Below are 26852 nucleotides of genomic sequence, written 5' to 3' on the forward strand. Positions count from 1 at the left end.
TTTCAGTAGGGCAGCAACAGGGACTGCCTGAAAACTTCTATGGAAGTTGGCCAAAGTTGTTCAGATAAACTCCATCCATCGTTTCCATTTGGGATCAGAACTTTTGTGCAAGTGGGGGGGGGTGACAGGAAACTTAACAGCCTGATCCCTGTGCATGTTGACTCAGAAGCAAGTCCCACAATGTTGGAAGAGATTTAGTTCTATGAAAGTGTGCACAGGATTGTAGCATTTATGTTATCTTAGTGCCCCTCCCGTTGCCCTTTGTAGTGTGCCTTTGTGATGATTTGTGCTCATGATGGTATTGGGGCGGTTATACATGATCTGTATTCAATAATGTTTGTGCTGCAATAGTTTTGGGGCAGACATACTGCTTCAATTCCAATCCAAACATGCCCTGTAGCTTTCCGCTATAACTTTTTATACTGCAAGTGTTCCTGGGGACAGGGAGTATTTTTTTAATTTTTTTGAGCTATAGCGCAAGAGGGCCCCTACAGATGGCAATGAGTAACATTGAGAAAGCATCACAGAACAACTAATAAAGCGAATGATGAGTGCACTAGCTGGTATAAATCCACCACTAATGCATTATTATTGCATCAATGACATGTTGCAGAATATACCCCCACCAAAAAAAAAATATCTATCAGTCTGGCGTGATCCTTAGTCACCTATTAGCCACAGAACGCAGCACATGAACACCTGTGAGAATGCTGGAATCAAGGTGAAGAGTTGGAACAGGTTAGATAGATATAAGTAGGAAGAGGTTTCTAAACAAATTTGGAAATCCAAGTTGACATCTTGAAGGCATATGGAGGTATAAAGGGACATAACATTGCAGGCTGCAAGAGAGAGGAGTTGTGCCCAACTTCATGGGAAAGATTCCCACCAAATGCCTGTTAAATCCAGAGAGAGGCATCTCTGTTAGTCCTGCAGAATCACTACCAAAGCCTTTGTGTTTGTAGGACTATGCTGATGTGTGTGTATGCCCGCACACAGAAAGTGCCTCAGTGCAAGTATGCATATATGTTATCTCCTTCTCTTACAAATGAATATGAAGAACCTCCTCTGTCCAAATTATGAAAAAATATCACACAGCACACTGACATATTTACAGTAAGTTTGAATTGCTTCCTGCAATAACATAGATTAATGCTATATGAAATCCCCTTTCATATTACAGATATAGATCCATATACCCCTAGAGATATTGGAGTGAGCAGTAATTTATGTTATGATATGTTATGTTCATATCATCATACCATATTGTAGATCATGATCCAGGCATGAAACCAAACTTCAGGAAACTTTATGACTGAAAAGAAGGATGAAAACATGCTTATTAAAGTCCCTGCTCACAAATATAAATATATATATATATTCCTTTCACAGGCAATCACAAAGGGAACTAATCATTTTGACTTAAAGTGATGGCTTTTTTGTGTGTTTATTTTATTCTCTTACTGGGTACATTAACAAAGTGGACCTGATAAGAAAATTAATTGATGATGATTTATTGCTTGCCCTTCACCCAAAGGGCGGCTCACAACAGTTTTAAAATATATCATTAAAAACAGTTAAAAACAACCCAAGATCACATCACAAAAAATAGGATGGGTCCTGAAAATATACATGTCAGGTGTCAAAGGCCAGAGTAAAAAGGTAAAAAAATGGGCTGGAATTATACACCCAGTGCAAACTCAAATGCTAACTTGAGCTCCCTGCTGTTAAGTAGAGAAACAGGATCTGTGAAAAGAGACAAATAGTAGTGGTAACTACTAGTAGTCGTAATAGTCGTCGTAGGCAGCACTGCTGAATATGAAGCTCCAGTGTTAACCTGTAATGATGGCAATACATTTGTCATCCTGAGTCCTCTGAAAGGTGGAGATAAAGCTTAAATTGTATTTTTACTAAATGGTGACTTGATTACCTGTTTAATTCAGGAAGTGCCATTGTGCTATTGTAACAGATGCAAGTGGGGGGGTGGCAAGATAGCTCAAGTAAGACAAACCACTCGCAGGGCTCAGCATTCACCTATTTTTGTCCAAACAACTTCTGGTTTTTCTTATCTTCTTCTGTTTGGTTGCTTATTCCCTGGGAATGATACAGAAGGCTCTTTTTGACTGCTGTGATTAGCTTGTTTGAAAGCTTCCTCTCCTGCTCCCCCACCCCGCCCTCACTTACCCCTCCTCAAAATTCTCCCGATTATAAATTTTGCATTACTTGGTGCACAATAATGCGACATAAAATTAAATAAACAATTTAATTAATTTAATTAAAATTAAATATTAAACATATTGTGTTTGAAGATCCTGTGACTTTGATTTAATTGGGCAGGAGTACCCAAAGCAGTTTGGGTAACAGTGAAAAATAATTAAAAACAACAAGTATGGTTGCCTCTGGGTATGAAGAATAGTCAGGGAGGTTTCTCCTGAGAAAGCTTTACTTAATTAAAGCTAAACTAATCTTGGAGAATGGAGAGGAGGAGGACAAAACTTGATAAGCATTTCATAATACAAATCATAATCCCCCAAAAGTGAAGCACATAGGCCTTCTATGTGGTACATGAAAAGAAACTTAAATCGTTTTCATTCTGCCACAAGGTGCTCTTTTACTACCCATGCAACATAATGCAGCAGACAGTGTGCTAAGCAGCTGAGCACTAAGCAGCAGCACTTAACCAGCCTAGATAAAGAGCTTTTATAAAAAGGGGGGAGCATAAAGGCCCATCAGCTTGAGAATTAGTGCCTCATCTAAAGTGATCCGTATTGCTTGTTACTCTTGTAGATATAATGTGCAGGAAAGCACAGTAATCTTAATTCCTTTTCTTTCTTTAACTGCACAGCTTTTTCACCAACTCCAGTAACCTTATTTAAAAAGCAAGCCACGACTCATGTTGGCAGGTGGGCCTTTTGGTTACATTTTCCTATGCCAAGGAGGAGGACTGTGCTCAGCTTTCACAGACATCCCTTAAAACACCTTCCATTCATAACACCACCATATTCTTCCCTTCACCCGAGGAAGGAGAGTAGCTGATTTATACACCAGCATCCTATCAATACATGGCTGTTGCCAAATGCTTGCATTTATACAATCTACAGTGAAAAACATCTGAACGCTATGAAGAAGTTGGATACATCCCAAGGTAGCACATTCTCTGAGCCAAACATCAAACAGACTGCTTTGAATTGCCACACACACACACACAATTGTCCTCCAACAGGCTTGCAAACGTTGACAGGTTTTATAGTCAGTTTCAAAAAGAAATGCCTTCTTTTAACACAGGCGGCTGCGGCAACAGTTGCAAGAAATTATCGCAGCAACCTGGTATTAAGTGAATGTATCGAAATATGTCCCAATTAACATTTTAGGTGAATGGTCCCAACATGAGTGAGTCTTTTAAGCTTGTCTTTCTTTTGTTTTGTTTGGAGGGAGCTTCGATAAATAGGAATATACAAGTGAAGGCCTGTGTCAATTTAGGAATGTTTTGTGTGTGTATATACATTCTCTATGTCAGGGGTGGAGCACATCAGGCGTGGAGAACATCAGGCCTCAGTGCAGCCCTTCTGGCCCCTCCCTCTGGCTCTTAGCACTCTCACTGGCCACACTACCCCTCCCCAAGCCACACCCTCTCAGTGGCCCAGCTTCAAACCCCAAGTGTGTTTGCAAGTCAGCAATGTGTCACGGACTACCGATAATGTCTGTTGCGTAGCTGGAGGGGGGGTAGAGACAGGTATGTATGTGCAGAAACTAGCCTACTGTACAACGGTGACATTCACATTGGTTGTTCTGCTTGCTTTTGCACCTGGCTTCACCCATCTCTGGCATGTGGCTCTCAAAGCTGTCCAGAAGAGAATACTACCCTCGGTCTGAGAAAGGTACCCCCACATCTATGTCAATTCTCCCTTTATCTTTTCTTAAACCCTCCCCACCACATGCACCCTACTCAACCACACTACAGGCACTCAGTCTAAGGCAGCACACATATTACATTTTATTCTAGAATCAGTGGAGACTATTTGTTTTTTCTTCATAGTCTACACACAGTATAGACCTATTGCATATTTTTTGCCCTTGAAAATCCCTTCTTGACAAATTTATTTCATTCCCAAAACAAAGGCTCACTGCAGTTTGATTCTGTGTTACCCTGCATTGTGTCCATTTGAAAACAGATGTAGAGGGTCCCAGCAATGGGGATGGGGTATTCACACCAGTCCAACGATGCTGTGGGTGGGCGTGGACCAAGATTGCAAAGGTCGGGCTTTCAAACATAATCTAATCAAAGGGAGGGTTTTTAAACACATATCAAGTAACAGCCCTCTGGATGGTGGGATCTACAATCAATGTAGACTGAAAGGAGCATGTTGAGGATGAGGATGAGCATAAATGATTCCATATAGAAAAACTACATATTGTCCCTCTACATATGGGTAAGCCTAACAGTTGAACAGTATCTCAACAGTGTGTTCTATTCTCTCTTCTGCCAAACTCCTTCCCGCCAGCAAAACAAAGCCCATCCATTCCTGCACCTTGTGTTCTGGCAGATTATGAGTATTCTGTAGCACCTCAGTTGCTGAGCCAATGGGCTTATTTCAGTCAACTGCAGCCAGGGGTCTTACAGCCAATACTCTTTGAGGTTTCAAAGGCTGTAGCCTGTGCATCAAGTTGCTGGGATTTTTTTTCTTTTTGTTGTCAATTACTTCTGTCAGTTTTTAGGGGTGATGTGGCAAAAACCACATGCAAAATATGCTCCGTGCTATGCATATTTACGCAGAAGAAGGTCCAGCTGAGTTCAAGTAAGTAAGTATTAAGTAAATATGTGCACGTGGGAGTGCCGTGTTAATTTTTTATTTAGTTATATCTCTCTGTGAACACGATAAGTGCTCTAAATTAACCAAAGCTGTCTTTCCCTTTCCAAATACTCAACAGGCAATTTTTGTGTCTTACCTAACTATCTCCACATGTCTTTGTGAACAGCCCTTTTTGTCCCAGAATAACCCAAAACATGTGCACACAGGGTTCACTTCTAAAGTGAAAGCACTGGAAAAAGTCAAAGGAAGGGGCACAAAATATGCTGCAGACCATGGTAGCATTAGACAGAAGCAAGGTAACCTACAACACAGACATGGTCCACCACTCTTCGCAATGTTTGCAACAGTAATGGCTCTCAGCAACATGTTTATGCTGACATTCAAGAGAATCAGATTAGACATTCACTTGCAGCTGCAGCATTAACCAAGTACATTTTACAGATATTAGCAACTATACCAACTAGAAGTTATGTGCATGAAGGGATGTGCATATACAGCTGCACACATTTGAAGTTTCTGCTAAAGCCATTCCTATGGCTGACCAGGCAATCTTCTTTTCTGTTTAACATTGGCTTGCATCTTTAGCCATCAAGCAAGATACAATATTCTTCAAAGGAGCTACCAGCTAGGCGTGCGGCCAGTTCCCCCTGAAAGTGTGTCAATTCTGTATCACTTTCATTGGCATCCAACTAATTTCTAGACTCTATTCAAGACATCGACTTTATAGCCGTAAAAAGCTTCAGATTAGGATATCTCAGGAGCCTCCAGCTCCCAAAGGAACCTGCTAGGGATGGAAAGATCCGTCAATTTTGATTCTCTCGGTTTTTCATTTTTTCAGTCTTTTGCAGAAATATCCTGCAGCAATTTGCAATATCTTTATTTTAAAAAATCCTCATGAAAATTCTCCAGTTTTTCAGTGTAGTTTTCTCCTAATAAACACACTTTTGTATGCCATTTTGACTGATGTACACATTTTTGCAAGCAAGTTCTAGTATAAAGCATTTTAATGTTATTTTCACTAATATATTTATTTTCATGCATACTTTCCCCTAACCCATGCATTTTTAAACAGTGATTGAAGAACTGCATTGCAAAATTTTAAAAAACTGCAGATTTCAAAGGATTCACATATTGTTTCAGAACATGTAAATTTGATATATTTGGCTTTAAGTGCAAACTGAATTGAATTTCTCCACCATCCCTAGAACCTGCTCATGATCTGAGTTTGATTTCAGACACTTTTTCTTGTTCTCCTGCCAACTGAGGCATGTTGGTGGTGATGAGAGAGAACATTTTTGGTTGGGACACCTACCCAATATAATATCATCTCAAAGAACATCCTGCTTTATCTACATTCAGGTGAGCTCTTAAGATTGCTTTCTTCCAGAGCGGATTACTTAAATGCAGGACCTGTGGCCCTCCAGAAGTTGTTGGACTCCAACTCCCATCAGCCCCAGCCAGCATGGGCAATATTCAATGATTATGGGAGCTGTATTCCAGCAACATCTGGAGGGGCACTAATCCCCTCCCCATCCTGCTTTAGTGAGAGCCATCACACTGTTGTTAGATCTGCTGTTTGCTGGTGTGTTTTATGGCACTATTTTCCTTTGCTGATTATTCTATTGTTGAGATTTTTTTTTTAACTAGTGTATTCTGATTTTATCCTTCCATCTTTCATTCTGGACACCACCTTGAGCATGTCTTGGGATAGAAAAGAGGATTGCAAATATTGCAATCAATCAATCTAATTGTTATGGAGTAGGACTAGGGGTGGATATACAAAGAACACTGCAGTCACAGACATTTAAGTCAGGGTTGCTTTCATTTTAACTCCCATCAGTTTGACCCTATATGAAATATGCACTGTGAATGTTTAAAATTCAGTGGTTAACTTTCGTATGTCAATGCTGACAATCCCAGATAAAGTTTGCAAGTTCCTGGAAAAGTCTATTTCCAGCATTCTTCTGCTCAAATCTCCCAACATTCCATCATACTTAAAAGTGCGCAAAACCCAGGATGAGGCTATGCAGGGGACAGGTTTGATCCTCAGTGACCGAGGTCACTGGGAGAGAGAGCAAGTTGATATCCGGCCCCAGTGTCACCCCCGTGTGCACCTCTTTACTTTCTCTCATGCAAGTGAATGGTTGGCATTCACTCCAAAAGCAGCTCCCCAAGTGGGGCAAAACTACATTAGCTTCCAAGCTGGTGGGTCACTATTGCTTCCTGGGAGCGGGAGGGCATGGGACAAAATGGCAGGGAGGTTAGCACAGTACAAATGCACCAGCAGGAGTAGCAGATTGGCCCTGTGAATGCATTTGCACCACACTGACCTTCCTGCCCCCTCTTCCTCCCAGTAAGCAACAGCAACCCCCTGCCAGGAAACTTAGCATAGCAGCTCTGCTCCACCTAGGGAGCTGCCATGAGGGCAAAATGCTATCTCCCACCCCAAATGTTTGCTATTTTATATTGTTTTAACTGACATCATATTTATTGTACTTTTTAAATCTTTCTTTGTATTAATAGACTGTGCACAGATTTCCAGGCCTTTGACCCAAAATGTGGTATTTAAAAAACCCATAACACCCCAGTCACTGAATGTCCTGGCTTTGCCAACAAGGCTACCGCAGGGAGGTAAAGCATCTCTATGTACAGGGTGCTCATATAAAAACTGCAACCCTGAAGGGACCCAAAATGCAAGTCCTTTTTCCTCTGCTTATGCCCACCCAACCCAAAAACCACACATTTTACTAGCCACTGTATCTCTTTCTTCCCCCACTTTTAGAACATGTACGTGTGAATGCTGCCAGTCTCACTTAGCTGACTGTTAGCAGCTCTGCATTTGTCGACCTCTGCATAATCACAACATTCATCTAGGACTGTCAATGTTCAAAATGATAGAAGTCAACATTCACTGCATGTCAGACGTTTAGTGAAACATGAAACCATAAACCCACTCTGATTACTTGGTCATTAAAATATAAAATCAAACATTCCTGGAAAAGACTCCTGTTGGACAGGTGTCCTTGAGGCAATCACTGCTGTTGTTAATCAGTCCTAGTTATTCTGCCTTGGTTTCTACTCTTAACAGAGGAGAAACACAGTGCTATCAGCACTCAGATGCACAATTGCAATTCAGACCATCTTTAATGACTAACAACATCTCAGTTATTTATAACCATCTTCAGATTGCCCCAGGTGCACTAAGAGACCATACCTGGTACAATTCTGCTCCATTGTGAATACTCAGAAAGCTGAACAACTCTTTGTGAACATGCTGCATTGCTGCCACACATACTGTATCTTGAGGTCAGTGCAGCCGCCCTCATACTACTAAATGATCAACAATTTAGAACTCTCTTTGGGAAATTTATATCTATGTTCTAATAGGGATAATACACACGACTATTTTTCTTTTCATCCTTCCTTGAATATGCACACACTTCCCTATTGTGTGTTAATCTATGTTTATGTTCATTTATTTAACAGCATTTATATATTGCTTAATCATCAAAACCTCTAAGTGGTTTACATAAAATATCCGTTAAAATAACTGATAAAATCAGATATTAAAAACAAGGTAACATAAAATTAAATGTAAATAAAATGAGCAGATTTTAAAAATATGCATTGTAAAAGAATATTACCTATTAAAATACATGTCAAATTTATGTGTCCAGATAAGCATGCTGAAACAAAAATGTTTTTAGTAAAAATGTTTTTACACACACACACACACAAGTGGTGAACTTTCCCAGGACAAAGAAAGAATATTATCAGAAAGATTTCCAAAGTACAAAATAGACATTACACAGAGCAAGTGAAATATTCTGAAATATTGTTGTATCTGAATATATATTATTGCATGCAGGAATGTATTGCTGCAACCAAGAAACAACAGAAAACATTTGCATGCACACCAGGCTGCTGTAAACATCATGATCCTGTATAGCAAGGTCACAATTCTGTGTCCTTTAGATCAGGGGCAAAAAAGCTATAGCCCTCCAGATACTGCTAGATGACATCGTCCATAATTCTTGACTATTGGCCATGCTGGGTGGAACTGACGGGTGTTGGATTCCAACAGCATCTGGAGGGCCACAGGTTTTCAGGGTTAGTGGAGAAAATATCATTAAATTTAGTAAAGGCAAGATCAGAAGGCTTTTGTGTTTGGGTTCAAGCAAAAAAACCAAAACTCTTCAGCCAGATGAAATGCAGTGCAAAAGCTAAGTTTACTCCAGGAAGACATGTGTGGCGTTCACAGGACTGGCTTGTGAAAAAGGATGAAGAACTTAAAGCCATCCTTCTAGCTAGGTAACTGTGGGCCTGATATGAAGAACTACTGTGGAATCATCTCTTCATAACAGCCTAAAGTGAAGATAAAAATTTGAGTGAGGTGTGCCATCCCCAATTAGTGATTCAGCTCATTGATGTCAATAAGATGACTCACCCGAGTAAGTGGTGCCAGGTCTGAACAGGCCCTTTTACAATTGTCATTCAAAGATTCTCTTGATTTCAGTTGCTTGAGCATGAAGAGCAAAGGTTTCTAGTTACAGAAGCAACGCCATATATTCCTTTGATTTTTGCGGAAATATTTGCAGCAAATCCAACACTGAATTTATTGGCATTGGCTGACATAGTTCTAAGATGCCTATCATGTAACAGTAGTAATGTAAAACAAATGTCTAGATTGGTCTGTTTAGGATAAGCATTCACTAGGTCTCCAGACTGCTAAGGGTTTTATAATTACAGTTTATTTCAGGACACCAACATGCATATAGCAATAAATGTGTTGCCTGAAGAAGAGGTTATTATATACATCGAAGGACTTTGTAATGTACTATAGCTTGGATCAGTGCTTTCTGTGTATAAAATATTTGCAGAAAACTCTGGGGATGCTCCAGCCACATCTAAGCGCTTTTGAGTTTTGACAATTTCAATGGCTAGCGAGTATAAACTTATGCTCAGCTCCAGTGGATGTCATGGGACTTCAAAGGGCTTCATTATGGCTGAATTGGGCCATCTATAAACTGGAGCAAATGAACTTCCAGCCTTACAAATGACCCTGCTCACTACAGAATTTCAATATATCTGTTGAAAAATAGATTGAAAAATAGCCATTTATGACCCCCGACTTGTCTTAGCTGGAGATAGCAATCAGTGCTAGGTTATCTCCAGGGGGCCTGGGTGCTGCCACTTTAATTCTCCTAGAACCATCTCTGTCACTTGAGGCTCAGGTAGCCTCGATGGTACGGAGTGCCTTCTACCAACTTCGGTTGATGGCCCAGCTACGCCCCTATCTGGACAGGGATAACCTGGCTTCAGTTCTCCATGCTCTGGTAACCTCCAAATTAGATTACTGCAATGCACTCTACGTGGGGCTGCCTTTGAAGACGGTTCGGAAACTGCAGCTTGTGCAAAATGCAGTGGCCAGATTGGTAACAGGGACCAGACGGTTCGAACATATAAAACCGATTCTGGCCCGCTTGCATTGGCTGCCTGTATGTTTCCGAGCTCGATTCAAAGTGCTGGTTTTAATCTATAAAGCCTTACACGGCTTGGAACCACAATACCTGATGGAATGCCTCTCCCAACATGAACCCACCCTTACATTACGCTCAACATCAAAGGCTCTCCTCCGGGTGCCTACTCCAAGAGAAGCTCGGAGGATGGCAACAAGGGAGTGGGCTTTCTCAGTGGTGGCCCCCAAATTATGGAATGATCCCTCTGATGAGGTACACCTGGCACCAACACTGTTATCTTTTCGGCGCCAGGTCAACACTTTCCTCTTCTCCCAGGCATTTTAGCATATGTTTTTAAATTGTTTTTTTAAGAAAGTGTTTTCAAATGTGTATATTTGTTTTTAATGTTTTAATTGTTGTAAACCGCCCAGAGAGCTTCAGCTATGGGGCGGTATACAAATGTAATAAATAATAATAAATAATTGACTCCTTCGGGAGGAAGGGTGAGATTTAAATTCAATTAATTAATTAATACAATCCCCAGACATAGTATCATTCTAGGGCACTGTAGGAAATAAAGACTGTGGCTCCCAGACCCCCCAATGAGGTTTCAGTTTCCCATAATGCCTTTGAGCAACACTACATTGGGGAGGCATTATGGGAAATTAAAATGACCCCAGATCCAGCCATTCAGAGCAGGAATCAGTGGTGGGTTCTGCTAGGACCCCAGGAGCTGTCCAATGGTTCTGTGTGGTGACACTAAGCTTCTTTGTGATAGACACAGGCCCGTTTCCCATGTTCAAGAAGGCTTTGCACCAGAGCTCAGGGCTATTGTTTCAGCAGTGAATCAGTTCAGACTGAAAGCTTATATTCAGAGCTGGAGACTCTAACCCTTCCTGATTGTTAGACAAGTTCTGATCCAGGCAGGTGCTTACATGCACTTCTCTGGCCTCCTAAATAGCCTCACAGGCAGCTAACTTGTCATTTTGCCAGCAGCCCTGAAGCTCCTACTTGACTCATCATCTCTGCTGCTCCTTTGGCCCTGGGAGTCATGAGAGGGTTCCAAAATCCAGCCAGGAACAAAGGCAACTGCTATGGAGACTTCTGGTCTTGGGGAGCAGGGATGTCTAGATCCTATGGCTCCTCAGAATCACTGGTGGTGCAGAGTTCTCCTGGGGAGTCCTACAGGGGTGTCTTTCTGCTGCTTCTCTGAGAAGACCCCAGGTTTGGAGGCTAGGCAGGGCTGAACTCTGACAACTTCTGTCTTCCCTTTCCCCTCTCAACCCTATCTAGTATCTCCTCCACTATTTATTTTTTATTGTAAGCCTGTTAGGGCAGAGAACTGATGTTAAGTGCTATGAACTTTGATGGACAACAAAGCATTGTTCACTTTTATGAACAACAAAGCATTGTTTGTTGTTGCAATGCAGTGTTCTTCCTTGCAATGTGTTGAGTTAGGTGAAGCCATCTAAACTTCTTTTATATTTACATATAATATTTTATATCTTTGTTTTATTTTTGTAGGCATTCATGGGTAGCATGATGCTTACAGGTGAGGTGGTGGGCGAGGCCCGGAGTGGCAGTGGGTGAGGCCCGGAGCAGTGACGTGACTGCAGAGGCCGTGAATAAAGCCCTGCGTGGCAGGCCTGCAGTGGTGGCAGACAAGGCCCGAGCAGTAGCAGCAAGCAAGGCCCTGAGCTGAGGTAGCAGGGCTGCAGCAGCGGTGAGGCCCACAACAGCAGTGAGGCCTCATCAGCTTCGACTCCTGGCGTGGTGGTGTGGGGGGGGGAGAAGGGTGAGGGGAGTTCTGGTGGCTTCTAGGATGGCAGTGGGGGGGAGAAGGGGGAGGGGAGTTCTGGCAACACCTGACGGGAACAGGGGAGAGTTTCAGTGAACCATGGGGGAGGGGAGCTTTGGTGACCTGGGGGACGAGGTTTTGGGGAAGGGGACTTGGTGACGGTAGGCAGGGTTGGCAAGTGAAGCAAGCAGGAGCAGAGCCCCGAGTGTAACATATTAATATTATCACTGCTATCACTGGGCTCCTGCTGGGAGGAAGGGCAGGATATAAATCAAATAATAAATAAATAAAATTATAATAATAATTTCTACAGCAATTTTTGATTTCACAAATTCTTATCCTCACAACTGCCCTGTGTTGTAGGATGGTTTACAGCAGGAATGGGAAACCTTTGAGCCTCCTAATGTTGCTGAACTACAACTCCCATCTGCCCCAGCAAGCATGGCCAATGGCCAGGGATGATGGGAGTTGTAGTTCAGCAACATCTGTAGGGCCAAACATTCCCCACACCTGCTTTGAAGAGTCACAGTACAATCCTATGCATATGTGTTCAAAAATAAGCTCTTGTGGGTTCAACTTGACTTACACCTAAATAGAACTTCCCAATGGATTGAGCCCATGGAGTGGATTTTGCACTTTTGTTTCAACAAATTGTAAACTTCCAAGAACCTTGCTGATAAGAGGATAGAAATCCAGGTAAAAGTAATCACCCTGTTTCATCAATCCTTTGTAGGCATTTAAGCATTTATTTGGAACCATCAATCAAAATTTGCTCTCATTATTAGTAGATCCTGGTATCTTCCACAGTAGGAATTCTCAAAAGATACCAGCAATCTGAGTTCACAGTTGAGCTTTCTGACATAGTGGCCACCAGCCATTTTACCAAGGTTTAAAAAAAAAATCAAGAATTCCATTAACAAACATTTAAAGTCACAATCCATATTCTATCACAGCACAACCTTGGGAATTGTGTTCTGTTATATAATCCTCAGTAACCTCTCAAGCTATAACTCCTTGGATTCTTCAAGAAGCACCATGACAGTCAAACTGATAGGTGCAAAGCTGATAACTAAATATGAACTTACGTATATTAATCAATTTTATCTCACCTTTTTAAAAAAAACCTTGCAAAATCAAAATGTTTTCAACACCTGCCTAAAAATGGTAAACATGGATATGTGGCAGAACTTCCACAATGCTAGAACTACAGCGAAAAAGGTCCTGTCCTTTTAGTAACCAGCTACAAATCTAATATTTGCCAGTGGTGGACCATAGTACAGAGTCCGTTGTGCTCATCTAAAGCCTCAAATTGGTTCATATGATATGTGAAGAAATATTCATCTGCTGTATATGAGCTGAAAATGACAGCTTTACAGCATAATCCTATACTTGTCTGCTCAGAAATAACATAAGCCCCATTGAGTTCAATGGTACTCCCAGGTTGTGTCTATAGCAGCCTTTCCCAACCTTTGGGTCTCCAGATGTTGCTGGACTATAATTCCCATCATTCCTGACCATTGGCCATGCTGGCTAGGGCTGATGGGAGCTGTAGTTCAGCACATCTGGAGACCCAAAGGTGCAGGTGAATAGGATTGCAGCATTAATTGTTTGATTGCTGTAATGGAATAGGAGCTAACCCCTTTTATTTTCCTTTGTATAATTAAAATCAGTTAGACTTAGGACTTTGATACAGAGATGATCAGAAGAGGGCAAGTCTCACAGTAATGTAAGACAGGTACAGATATGAGAATTTCCTTTCATTCATAAGCTGGTCCTGCTGTCCAAAGAATGAATGGCTGTTATACAGTAGCGGGATCTTGACATGCCCTGTTATGACTGATGCAGTGTTTCTGAGATTACAGATCTCATTCAGACATTTGTCATTGCAAAATGTTGTGAATTCATTAAGGCTTAGGATCTCATACTGTGATCCTTAGCACATCAAGAACCCCTTCACTAATTGTGAGGGTTTTTTAGATGGGCACATAACCTTTGGAAATTACACACCTGAAAGTACAAAGAGTAAATGTAACAAATCAGTATTTGAAAACACTTATTTGAGAACCTGGCTGCAACTCCCTGCCAAGTATACAATTTGCTGGGTCTCTTGCTGTGTTATGTGTGAAATGGCCATTTTGTATTTAAACAGCAACCATGTTTGCTGCAAGTAAAACTAAATACACCAGTGTTTCCCACAAGAAAAATACCATAACATGTGGATGATAGATAGGCTTTCTTAAACACCCATATACAAGAGTCAGTAGACCACTTCAGGGGTAGCTGCTGCAGTAAAATCAACAAACAATCTTGTGACATCTTAAACACGAACAGTTTCTATTATGGCATAAGCTTTCATGGATTTTAACACGCCTGCAGTTCTGTTGTTATATGGGTATTTGTGCACCTATTGTTCACATATTACATATTTGCTGAATGCTGCTAGAGAGCCAAAGCCCCAATGTTCTCTTATATGGTCTATCATTCCTTCTTAGATTCCAGAAACTTTCTGCCTCTATTTTTAAGGTTCTAGCTCTCATGGATTCCAATGTAAGTTTGATATATTGTATTCTTCAAATGCCCAGTTCTAATACATTAGCAAAAGTCTAGGATAACTGTTTCACAAACTGGGTGTGACATGCCCACAGCCATGGAGTCGTATCCAATTTTACTCCTACTGAGAGTAGGTCCATCGGGCAGTATTCAACTAAAAATGTGTTAGTGCAAGGGTTAGTGCAACAAGATTTCCCCTCTCTCCTGCCCTCGCCATGTGGATCCTGCATTACCCCCAAATATGCTCTAGGGAGGGGGTTGGGAAAAAACCCAGAACATATTACGGGGGAGCACAGGGGGAGGAGAGTGGGAAATTATTCTGTTACACAAGAAGAAATCCTTGCTCAGAAAGAACAATCTGTTTAGTGCTACATTCAATATTAATTTCAACAGGTCTATTTCTTAGCTGAATTCAACCCACAGCCTGGTATACACTCATAGAATGAAACAGGAATACTATTATCCAAAAATTAGACAGGAAAAATATGATTTCTAATTTAGCTGCAATTTTCATTGTCACAATGTGTGGGACGCATAATCAGTAAGAGATATTTTGGTTTTACATCTTCTGAAGAGTGTTTATCTAAATTTGTATCACAAGGAAAGTTGTGTCCTGAACTTCACTCCAGAAGAGCCACAACTGAAGTAGAACCCCATAAAAGGGTAATTCTTATACAAAGCCACATAGCTATGTACTGATACTCTGGGCTATACCAACTGCTCTTGTGCTCTGGGCTGTCACTCTGATTTTAACTAACATATTTTCCTTTATTTACACTTCCATCTAATACTGTCAACAGGATATCACTGGTGCAAAAGAATGTAGTGACCCATCAAGTTGGATCCAAAGATCCTGCTGCACAAGCCGAAAGCACTTTCATTTTCAATTCCTACTCCAGACCCATCTAAAGCCTCCAAAAAGCCACTGTGAAGTTTCCCCCTACTCTCTACAGCCAGGTCTTCTTTTCTTTTCTTTTAAGCAAACGGTCAGATAGCAGAGACCAGTGGCACACACTCCTGTGAACAGAGGTGTCTTCTACTCATGTGCAGGGTTGTTGTTGTTTTAATTCAACCATTGTTTTCTCATCAGCACTAAAAACACTACTGATTAATTTCCTTAGTTGTATCTCACCTTTCTTCCATCATGGAACCCAAGATGGCATACACCGGGGATGGGTGAGAAATTTGATTCAGTTCACATTTCAAGCTAAATATATCAAATTTGCACTTTCTGAAACAATATGAGAACCAAAACACAGACATCTTGCAAAATTTGCACTTATTTAAATTTTGCCATGCAGTTCGTCAACCAATGTTTTAAAAAATGCATTTGTTAGAGGAAAGTGTGCATAAAAATGAATATACGAGTGAAAATAATGTACAAAAATGCATTATATGACAATAAATGGCTTGCAAAAATGTGTGCATTAGTCAAAACTGCCTACAAAAATAGGAGAAATTTGCACTAATATGCTGGAGAATTTTCATGAGGATTTTTAAAAAAGAAATTCACAAATTGCTGCAGAAATGTGGAGAACTGAATTTAAGATTGGAAAAATGAGAAACAGAGAACCGAAATAGACAGATCTTTCCATCTCTGGCATACATGTGGTTCTCAAACAGCCTCTGTGCCAGGCATTGGCCAGACCCTGGCCTGCTTAACATCAGCTAGCTGACAGGCTCATGTGCCTTCAGACCATACCTGCAAGCCAAAATATACTACAGCTGTAAGGCATTATCTAGCATATACATCTATTGTTACACAATAAATACTACTTTGCAATCTGCTTTGCAATCTAGCTCAGGGATTTGATCAGTAAGGTATTATGTATAAGAGAAATAGATTGTTTTTGTTTTTATTTTTATTTATTTATTTATTTATTTATTTATTTATTTATTTATTTATTTATTTATTTATTTATTTACCCAATGCTGCTGATGCCTTCCTCTTATGTGTGGAAAGTGCCATTTGGGCTACACTGAGGACTAGCATGCTTAAGAATTGAGATTGTTTTAGTATATATGGTTATTAGCACTACTACTCCATGGCATGGAGTTTATACATCCACTGAAAAGCGTCCATGGATTCCACTATCAGTTCCACTTATAATTTTCTTACTGTCGTTTCTGTGGTGTTATGAGCATAAGCAATATAAATTCTTCCTTCCCAGAAAGTAAGTTAGACTGAGATACGCTGTTCAGCTCTCCCCAGAACTTACTTTATGCTGCTTATCCAGGAGGTTGCTGAAAGCTTCAGAGCAGAGAAATGCCCCTGCTTTGGCTAAAGCAGAAACTGCACCTTTTTTGGGCTCACAGGCACATTTGCAACAAAAGAAAAGCTGTCCTGGGCACCTCACTCACACACCAGCTTTTTCAGTTGGCTACAATATGTGCCCCTGGGCGCCACATTGACTATCCCTGAATTAGGCAGTGTGAGGGAAGTGCCTCAGGCAGGAGACGCTGGGGGGCAGCAGCAACCGCATCTGACTATTCCTCCTGAGCACCCTATCTATTCCCCTCTGTTGCTGTGCAGCCCATGCTGGATCCCCTAATCTGACCTGCTGCCAAGGTGGACCATCCCACCCCATCCCCAGTGTTGGATTCAACCGCCAGCCCATTCTGCTACCGGGAGGAAGGGCGTGATATAAATCTAATCAATAAATAATATTGTGTACATGGAACAGGAAGAAGGGGCCATCTTGTCCCTCACTTCAGGCAGCAAAATGTCTTGGTCTGGCTCTGGATAAAGGATACCCAAACAGGGACAGATCTTTTATAGAATGACAATTCTGCAGCTTGCACACTTCAAGCCATTGACTCCAATGTCATTACAAGGAAGTAAGAATAAAGGCAATTGTGATTGCAGCCTGTGATTTTTTATTGAATTTATTTAAAATATTTCTATCCTGCCCTTCTGCCCTAAAATAGGGCACTCAGGGTGCTTCACCATAAAATCATAAACAAACACACAAACCATTAAAATAGATTAAAAAATAGAAATCTAGGGGAGTGATATTAAAAGGAGACTAAAGAGGTAAAGCTAAAGGGGGGGATATGATAGCAAATCTGCTTCAGAAATAAGAAAACCACACGCACCGGGTCGATTTAGACTAAGCTAGTTGCACTTGGGTCACATTGAAATCAACGTGAAAAACTAGTCATAATAAAAAACTGAAATCCCACTAAATAAAAGTTGCACCATGTGCAACTAACTTAGCGTAGATCTAACCTATTGTCAACAGCTGCAGTATTCACAAAATGGGTGTTTGCACAGATGGATGTGGACTCATCTACTTCGTAGCTTTTTAGCTGAACAGCACTTTTAACATTAGCTAACATATTGGGAGCCACCTATAGTTAATGAATTGTTATGGAGAAAAGAAATATAAATATTGATAAACTGGGCCAAATCCAGAGAATATCAGTCATGCTTAAGTCCCACTCAAATCAGTAAGACAAGTAAATTGTGACTAATTTCAGACCCTTTCAAAGGGACTTTAGTAGGGGTGTGCTTCTTTGGATTGGGGACATAACCATTTTGGCTATTAAGTTGGTGGTATTAACCATAAATACTTGCCAGCTGGACAACAGCCCAATTGTGTCCTATTAAGTACTAATGGTTGTATATTTGTCTACCCTACAAGCATGTATCATCTGTCATGGCTTCTTACAAAGAATCTCACAAATATTTGCCCAGCAAGAGTATGGAGAATTCTCTGTTATCTATTGTATTTCCTACAGCATAAAATGAGCATAACCCAAAACAAATCCAATGGGTGGTATTCAGTGCTAGTCATACTCAGAGTAGACTCATTGAAGTTAATAGACATGACTAACTTAGGTTCACTAATTTCAGTGCATCTACTCTGAGTACAACTTTGTCAAATACAACCCAGTAATATTTTTAAACTAAACTAAAAGCAGCAACTAAAACAGCAAATACTTCATCAAATAGGCTCTTACATTTCTAAATCCTAAAATAGCAAGCAAACAGTAAAAATAATAAAGCAATATGAATGCCTATGCAAATAAGAATATTTTTACTTGATGCTTAAAACTGATGACCATGGGAGCCAGGCATATAGATCTGGTGAGGACATTCCACAGATGAAGTGATACCTATAGAAAACAAAGAATTCTCCAGTCCCCACCTGCCTGACTCAACTGGTACTCAGTGCTCAGATGGGCTTCTCCGGATCATCTTAGAACACAGTCATCATATGAGATCAAGTTGTCCTCGATTTCAACCCTGACTTCAGTTCATATAAGGTTTGTTTGCACAATACACTAAGCACAGGAAGAAGCTATCTCTACACATGTACCAATGGGTGTAGGGGTCATAGCTCAGTGCTAGAGCACCTGCTTTGCATGCAGAAGATCCCAGGTTGAATCCCTGGCATCTCCAGGTAGGGCTGGGAAAGACTCCCATCTGAAACTTTAGTAATCTTTTGCCAGTCCGTGCTGAGCTAGTTGGACCAATGGTCTGATTCAATATAAACAGCTTCCTGGGTTCCTGGGGTTTTGTGTGAGTGTACATGTGTTGATTTGTACAGCTGAACTGTTTGTGTACACAGGTATACAGACTGTACACTTGTTGAATGTAACATGAGAATACCCCATAGTGTTTATAGGTTAAAACCTGCATTTTTAATTGGGTCCACAAATACTTGGAAACCCAGTGAAGCTGTTTCAAAACTAGCAGAGTGTGTTCTGCATTTTGAACCAATTGCACTTGCCAAGAGATCCTCACATACAGCCCCATGGACAACACACTGCACTACTGAAAGCTAGATGTTACTAGGGCATGGATAACCCTGACTAAGGTACCTTCAGGCAGGATTGCTCTTGCCATACCAACCTAGGTTAGTGAAAAGTTATTTGTGTCACCAATGCAATTTAAGCATCCAAAGCATTAAATAGGACTAAGCTATCCAGAAAATACTGGATATTCCACACATAAGAGCATCTTGACATTCTACACAGCTGGAATACGTTTCCAGGCAAACATAATTCACTATAACCCGTTTAGGTCAAACAGGCCATCTACCAACAGCAATTCCATCTTGTCTGGATATAGAGCCAGTTGTCATCCATATACTGTTGACATCTTACAACAAATCTAAGTGATGAACTCACTTGGAGGGATCATGGAGATGAAGAACAGCATGGAGGAGGTGGAATAGAGCACTGGAGAATTCCATAGAAGAGATTCCACAGTGCAGAACAATAATTTCCCAACAACACTTTCTGGAACTGGCTGCCAAATAGGAGTGAAACCACCCAAGCATGCTACCATTAACTCCCAGCCTAGTAAATGGATCTAGGAGGATGCTTGATGGTATCAAAGACTGCTGAGATGTCTGAAAGAATGAGTATGGCCACACACATATACCACCCGGTCCTTCTCTTGGCATAAGACATCCCTAAGGACAGTTTTAATGGCAAACCTGGATCTAAAGCCAGAATGAAATTGATCCAGATAATCTGTGTCATTTAGGAGTGTCTGGAGTTGCTCAGCCACCACCCACTCAAGCAGCTTGTTGAGGAAAAGGATATTAGCTCCTGGCTGGTAGCTTATCCTCTTGTTCCAAGCCGGGCTTCTTTGGGAGTGGCTTTATGGTTGCTTCCTTCAAGGCAGACAGACCCACATTCTCTCTTAATGAAGCATTTGTATTCCCCTGGAAACAACCAGTCATCACACTCCTATCTGATGTTATTAGCCATAACATGTACAGGTAAGCAATGGTAGACCATACTCCTCGGAGCACCATGCCCACATCCTCAGCCCACAGCAACTGAAACACATCCATGTGAAAATGACTATGCAGTGCCCTAGAAGTATCATGTGATCCAGGTACTATCATTGTGGTGTCCAAGTCACAATGGATATGAGTGATTTTGTCCTCAAAGTACTTCATGTATTAAGTTTAAACATTTACAATCTGCATTTTCATAGAAAATATAACAAGGCAGTGTACAACTTAAAATTCTAATTCTTAGAGGGTTCATGGAGTTGAATAACAATAACATTAATAAAAATGATCAAAAACATCAATAAAAACTGGCTTGTAAAAACAAATCACTTTCAAAAGGCCTGTCTGAACAATAGAATTTTTAAAAGATGACCACATGAAAATAAGGATAACTTCTACAGAGCTTCTGTTGGCAAGGAGTTCCACAGGGAGGGTTAGGAGATCTCAGTGATTGAGGGGCAGCATATGGAATCAGGTAGCCCTTAAGGTACTTCAGGCCCAAGTTGTTTAGGGCTTTGTGAATTAACACAAAAACCTCAAACCTGGACCGATAGCATATCAGCAACATTTACGAACAGGTCACACAGAGATTCCCAAGCCTATAGGTAAGCCAACATAGTGCCTCCAGTTGTTGGACAATGGTCTTCACCCCTGAACACTGACCATGCTGGCGAGAGCTGATGGGAGTTGTAATACAGCAACATTTGGAGGGCACCACATTAGCTATCCCTGCCCCTTGATTATAGAACTATAATACCAAGGTCCCCTGGTGAGAGAGAGAATGACTATTCAACCAATCTGTAGAGCTGATATGCCCCAGGTGTTCATTGACATACACAATGCTGTAACTCTACAAAAATATTTAGATGTGGTGTCCTTGTGGCAATGTAAGAGAGTAACTGTGATTTCAGCTTTGGTGAGAACATGGTATTAGATGAGAAGAACAAGAAAAACTAATATAACAGTGGACCATAAAAAAGATCGAACTCCATTTGGGATCTTGTGGTGTTGGGCATCATTCCAGTTTGATCAGCTGGACCTTGTTTAGACTTTGGGTTGAGCTTCAATAAGAATGTCCACAGACCTCTATCCCTTTCCTTTTCCCATCCCCCCAAACTGCATAAATGTCCATGTATTCAACAGTAGTCTTGGGGCAATTCACATACCAGGTTACACAGCTGAGAGTCCCACCAAGAGTACACTCATAAGGGAGTACAGTCAGTCACAGCTCTTTTTCTAAACACCTGTTTGTCACTTTTACTCTACACATGTTTAGATGCACACACATACACATACACACACAAATTTGACTACACCTACAAAAAATGTTATATGTGAAGGTGCCCTTGCATGTTGGGGATGATAGGAAATCTTTTGAAAAGGGGTTTGGTGCTCAGCAAAAAAAAGTGGGTGGAGGCAGAAGGACTCCCCTCTCCTTTTATCCCAGCCTCTGTTTGCTCCAATGCAACCTTATTTTGGAAGTGATGAAAGGGGGGAATAGTTGTGTCTTTCAATAGTTAAACATTGCCAATAAAGACCTTGCAAGCTACATGGTTTATGTTAACATTAATCATGTTTAACAAGGTACTTATCAGATCCAAGAAAGCACAGAACTAAAATTGTTGGAGGCTTTTCCTTCACCTTATTGTAATGAAGAACTGCCAAACATTTGTGATTGATTAAAATGAGACCTTGCATCAGGTGGCTTTCTGAAGCTCTAAGTGACATCTTCAGTTCTTCCCTCTACTTTTCATTACACTTTTTATTTTTAGTCACCACTTCAAAATAAGAACAAAGCACTTGGGATAGGCCTGTTGTCTTTTTTTTTAATGAATCACTTAATTTCTTTCCCACTCAAAAGTTCCTTCCAGTGCCTGCTGGAAAAGGCTGGAAAAGCATTTGTGATAGAATCAAGGAAGATAAGGTAACATTCTTAACAAAGACATGTTCATTCTCCAGATAAATGGCAGTACCTTAACAGTTTGCACCCTTACATCCTGTACAATACTGAAGCACTCATATTCCTTCTCAGCTCAACAGAATCCTCATTCTAACAATGACCGTTCTTTCCGCCCAAAGTTTTCCTTTGCATAAACTGAATTGTTAGCTTTGTGCCTAAGAACATGTTCATTCTCTCTCCAATGAATGCTAATTACAGGCTTAAGTTAAAAGCTGAAATTAATGCTAATGACTACCATCTTCTTAATACCTTTTGGAGTGGGTGAAGGCTGAGGGACCTAGATGCAAACTGCCAATGGGATTGGTCCTAAAGGCGAGCAAAACCACTTTGTTTCTGGAGTAACTCTATAGGCTTGAAAAAGGAGCTGGAGTCATGGATGCAACCCACATTCCACTCAGGTCAAGGTGAGGGGGGGAAATGAGGACAGCACTTTCACAGAGAAAGGGACAGTCGCTGCATCAATGAGCTTACAGTCTAAGGGTGCACTCCTCTGCACACTTATTTTGGTTCTTAACCAAACTTACTACTGCATTTAGGCTTGCACTGTAAGGGTACGTATCATAACCTTTCAATTAAGTCTCCAACCAGTTATGCCCAGAGCTGGGACCAGCTCTACCATGTGGCAGAGGGAGGCAAGCATCTCAGGCAGCAGATGCTGGGAGAGACTGTTCCTCCTGAGCATCCCATCCATTCCCCCTCTGTTGCCATACAGCCTGTCCTGGAGCCCCTAACCTGGTCTGCTGCCCCAGGTGTGATAGAAGATGCTATCCTTTATTATTATTATTATTATTATTAATTAAAGTTATATCCGACCTTTCCTCCCAGTGGGAGCCCAGAGCTGCAAACAAAAATACTAAAAACACTTGAAAATATCTTAAAAACAGATTTTAAAATATATTAAAACAAAACTTCATGAAAAACATCTTTTTTAAAAAAACTTAAAATATCTTTAAAAGCAGGAGGCCCTCACCTGCAGAGCTCAGTGATCGACTGGGTATATAAGGGATAAGACAATCTTTCTGGTGACCTGGTCCCAAGTTGTACAGGGCTTTGTACACCAAAACAAAAACTTAGCCTGCTAGCTAATAGGCAGCCAGTGCAATTCTTTCAGCAGTGGGTAACATGTTGGTGATACCCTGCCCCACTGAGCAGTTATACCACTGCATTGAGCACCAGCTGCAGCTTCTGGACCAACCTCAAGAGCTTCCCCACATAGAACCCATTACAGTAATTCAGCCTGGGTGTTACCAGTGCACAGACAATAGTGGTCAGGCTACCCAGGTCCAGAAATGGCCGCAGCTGTCTTACCAGCCAAAGCTGGTAAAAGATGCTCCTAGCCACTGAGGTCACCTGGGCTTCTAGTGACAAAGATGGATCCAGGAACACCCCCAGACTATGAACCTACTCTTTCAGAAGGAGTATAACCCCATCCCAAGCAAGCAACTGATCCTTTCACCGTAAGTGAAGCAAGATTCAGATGCCAATCCATTCAGCTTCTGGACAAGGAATGAGGAAGGATGCCATCACCACCTGCTCCTCAGGTGGCAAAATGTCTTGGATTGGCCCTACCTAGAGTATATGGAGGTTAGCCCTTTTAGATCATCTCTTGACTTCAGTAGAGGTGTATTAACTTAAAAAGCTATGGGCTTTGGCTGAATAAGATTTTGGATAAAGACTAGCAATCTCATAAAACAAACCTTTCCCAGTCTCAAGTACAACCACAGAACTGTTGGCCAAAATGAAAAAAGAGAAGAAATGAGGCTATGCAAAGTCAACCTGAGTCATCTATATCACCCTCTAATCCAGTGGCAGAAGTTATTGTTTCTCTAGCTCCCCTTGCAAAGAAAACACCAGTTCTCACCTGGAAAAGATTTCTCCACCATGAAATGTTTTGCTTTGTGATGACCACTGACACATTTGAGTTGCTCTGTGGACTGTGTATCCACTGCTAGGCCAAGCCTGCAACAGCTGACTCTCTAAAGCTGAAGCCCTCTGCCCACTTGAGAGTAATACCTATTGCAAGTAAGCATGAATAGGGTTGGCTGCACAGGGAGAAAACCCACATGACACATCTTCACAAGTGAAGATCATACAAGAATTCAATTTCTCAGGTGTATAGTGGCTAGGAAACTGCTTCCAGACAGTCCTTCCAAGTAGGGCACACCAGGAATGCATCCAGGGTCAGCCCAACACGCTTTCTGCCTGAAGCGGAACAGCAAATGGCATCCCTCACCCAAGTCAAAGTGCATAGTACCCAATACTGGTCAAGTTATTTTGGCACAGAGACAAACAAGAAGGGAGGAAATCCCAACAACTTCACCCTGTCAGTGAAAGTACAATAATAATTAATGAAACTGTAATCTCCCTGAGACCCAAAATCAGCTGCCTGAAGTGATTTATCTTTACTCTGCCTAATAGTAGTGCCAGCCCTGAATATAACATATCAGAAGCCATTTTCTGTGACATTCAGGTATGATGATGTATATAGAAGCACTGGAGGGAGGAGTGTCCTCTACCCCTACATCAGGAGAGGGGACATCTCATGTGTGAACTTCACACTATGAAGCCAGGAAGCCACCTCTTCTTGCCTCTCAGAAGCTTCTGCTTTGTGATAGCCAAGCTGTAGACTGTCCTCTTATCAAGTATTGACTCTCAATCACAATCCCTCTGTCAACAAAGGTTATGTCATTTCTAAAAAGGCAAAGTTTTTCTGGATAAGTGTCCCCTCTCTTCCACCCCACCCCTTTGCAGGTGTATCTATTCTGGCTATTTTTTACTTACCAACACAAAACACTCTGGCCTTTTAAATGCTTTACCCCCCCTTTTTAAATCAAAACTGCCTTAATGATTACCCATTGGTTGTTGATCCCCTGTCACATCTCCAAATGGCACAGCCTTACCCCTAATTCCAAAACAGAGATTTCCCCGCCTCCCATCCATCCGCTCTCAAGAAACTTGGAAAGTTGGCCATCTAGGAGGTGTCACCAAGTGAGAGAGAAAGAGAGAGAGAGTGAATGTGAGTGTGGTGTGTGTGTTGGATTTGTACTCCCAGATCCTTATATCCCGAAATGGTTTCTAACAGGCTTGAGATTATCACACAACCACACCCCATGTTTATACAATCACTCCACTTTCCCGATCAAGATGGGCCTCTCGGCCTTTGGAAAGGTGCTCCCCGTTAAAATAAAAATGTGCAGACAGCTATGAAAACATTTTCATAGATAAGCTAATGATTTTGAAGAGAGCGATTAAAGAAATTAAAACCTCCAAGAAAAATGTGAGATCTCATCTTCTGAAATATATGCCACAGCTGTTTTTTTAAAAAAACTGGCTGAGTATTGATAATAATGAGAAAACACGCAGGCCAACACATACAGACACCCAGGGCGCCTTTAACTTTCCTAAGGCTCACTTTACGTTTATCGTGGGAGACAAGTAATCAATGTTTTCTCTAACAACATTCTCGTGAAGGGGGCAAGTGGGAGTGTCTCGCTTGAAAACGAGGATATTTTCGATCATCTGGAGCTTGGAGCTAGCTAGGCCTTGTGACTTTCCGGGATAGATCTCCTCCACCCGCGTCCAAGTGCGGTTCCCTTCCCCTTCCTCTTGCCATCATTAAATAAAAGTGTTTTCTTTAAGAAGTTCAATGTGAGCTTGTGCGTGTTTACTCAGAAGTAAGGACTGCAGACTTCCGTAGGGCTTGCTCTCTATCATGAGCGTGGCATTACAGGCCTAGATTACCTGCAACTCTTTTTACCTCAAAATCTTTCTTTCTTCTGGCTCCTTAAAGCATCTTCGATCAACGTCTCTGGAGCTTTCCTCTGCTATCTACAAGGCAGTTTCCTTCTTCCCAGTAACAATATGGGGTTCTGATATGAACAGCACACCAATCCATTAAGGCAAAATAAAGGCCAAAGGCAAATGCTTCCCGCAAACTAACTCAGCCCCATGCATCTGTTGACTCGGAAGAAAGGCCCGATGACCCGAATAGGACTATTCTCGCCTCGGATTGCAGCCTTTCCACGGCAAGTCATCGCGATCCCTTGGCGCGCTGTTCATTCAAAAGGACGCGCGCACACGGAGTTACAAGAAAGTCAAGCTGGTTATCCACCTATGTTCTCGAGACTCAAAACACGTAATAAATACTCAGCAAAAAAAAAAACTTGGAAAAAAACACCGAAAATATATTTTAAGTAGTGCATTGGGACTAGAAGGGCCGGATAGAAAGTATATTTACTACACACTCACAAACACACATGCATATAAAAATATTGGAAGATATTGAAGATATTGGAACAATGCTGCTTTTCTAGTAACACTTAAAGCGACATTAAAAAAAAAAAACCCAAGTCCTTTGCCATTATCAAACTTCACTCCTTTAGGATGATCCTTGCCCGCAAAGCCTGAGCTAACGTTAGAGGGATCTTCCGAAAGCCACTTTTGCGCAAGCGATCCAAGTCGCTCTTTTCTAATCCGGGCCCTGCCTCGCTTCCAGCCATCCAAAGTTTCATTATGCATATAACA

At 41.3% G+C, this 26852-nt stretch overlaps 1 long non-coding RNA gene across 1 annotated transcript; it reads right to left on the reverse strand.

The window, feature by feature from the left end:
• Positions 1–1299: 1299 nt before the first annotated feature.
• Positions 1300–26497, reverse strand: LOC133378175 (uncharacterized). Its single transcript, XR_009760902.1, has 3 exons — positions 26086–26497; positions 1928–2091; positions 1300–1312 (listed from the first exon to the last, which is right to left on the reverse strand). It is a non-coding gene; the product is annotated as an uncharacterized LOC133378175 (long non-coding RNA).
• Between the last annotated feature and the right edge of the window lie 355 nt (positions 26498–26852).

The sequence above is a fragment of the Rhineura floridana genome, chromosome 2 (assembly GCF_030035675.1).
Source record: "Rhineura floridana isolate rRhiFlo1 chromosome 2, rRhiFlo1.hap2, whole genome shotgun sequence".
NCBI lineage: Eukaryota > Metazoa > Chordata > Lepidosauria > Squamata > Rhineuridae > Rhineura > Rhineura floridana.